The 1,040-nt window shown below is 37.2% G+C and overlaps 2 long non-coding RNA genes across 2 annotated transcripts; both read right to left on the bottom strand.

Annotated features, from left to right (window-relative positions):
- LOC109593597 (uncharacterized) lies at nt 1-336 on the bottom strand. The gene is made up of 3 exons (XR_002191060.1): nt 217-336; nt 112-161; nt 1-64 (listed from the first exon to the last, which is right to left on the bottom strand). It is a non-coding gene; the product is annotated as an uncharacterized LOC109593597 (long non-coding RNA).
- On the bottom strand, nt 331-1,026 carry LOC109593596 (uncharacterized). Its single transcript, XR_002191059.1, has 3 exons — nt 634-1,026; nt 440-586; nt 331-388 (listed from the first exon to the last, which is right to left on the bottom strand). It is a non-coding gene; the product is annotated as an uncharacterized LOC109593596 (long non-coding RNA).
- Nucleotides 1,027-1,040: the final 14 nt, after the last annotated feature.

The following is a 1,040-nucleotide window of genomic DNA, read 5'->3' on the forward strand; positions in this document are numbered from 1 at the left end:
CATTATTTGCAGCAGATTCATTATTTGTAGCACAACCAACAGCAACAATATTAACTGTGCATTTCTGTTTTGTGTTTTTATAATAAATTACCTTTTTAATGCATTATGTACCTTCACCTTCCTTTCCTTTTTCTATTTTAGGTTTCTTTATTCGGTGGTACCTACATGTAGATGTGAATTTACATGTAGGGTTAGTAATACTATATACCATCTCACTTTTCTAAGCTTTCCTTTTCATTGTGCCACGCTTTGTAGTCTGACTCATTCTTCATACTCTCAGCTGACTGTTTCTCCATATTCTTGGCTGACTCTTTCTCCAAATTCTCTGCTGACTCTTTCTCAATCTTAATAATATCACCTGCTGCATTACTTACATCTTTCTTATCTCCTAGAAAATTATATGTGCAGCTATTGACTAAAAATTAAAGTACAGTGTTACCAAAGGTGACTATTGTGCCATCATGAAAGTCCTTTCCATCCCTTACTCTGCAGGAGGTACCAGCTTCCAGCTGCTCAACTTCTACACAGTTTGCTTTCACAATAGAATAAGTATCGTCTTGCTTAAAGTATTTCAAAAAGTAAGAAGCTACATTTAAAATAGTAACAAGACTCCTAAACATGTCTTTAACTTACGATTTGTCTTCTTCTGGGTGTCTTTTATCAGCTTTCTAAGACTCATTTCTACTCGTTTCCACTGAGTTGTAACCGGGCTGGTGAAAATTAATGCGCATGCGCAGTATTGAGTAGCGCATGCGCAGCACATCAGTAGAGTAGAGTAGCACAGGAGTAAAGAAAGCAAAGCTGCTCGTTACTACTACCGTTTTGATTCGCATGAGCTGTGTAGGAAGAAAAGTGCAGTTCGTAGGAACTACTCTTCGCTACTTAGCTTTTTTTCTCTCTAAACTGTACCTACGCAACAGTAGAGTAGCTACTTATCTTTTTTCGCCCTGTACTGTATATAAATGAAAGCCTATTAGGGGCTCTCTCACATGCAGGATCATTGCCATATAACACTGCATTAGGATTAAATTTAAAACTGC

This window comes from Amphimedon queenslandica, unplaced genomic scaffold (genome assembly GCF_000090795.2).
Source record: "Amphimedon queenslandica unplaced genomic scaffold, v1.1 AMPQUscaffold_705_Cont27279, whole genome shotgun sequence".
NCBI lineage: Eukaryota > Metazoa > Porifera > Demospongiae > Haplosclerida > Niphatidae > Amphimedon > Amphimedon queenslandica.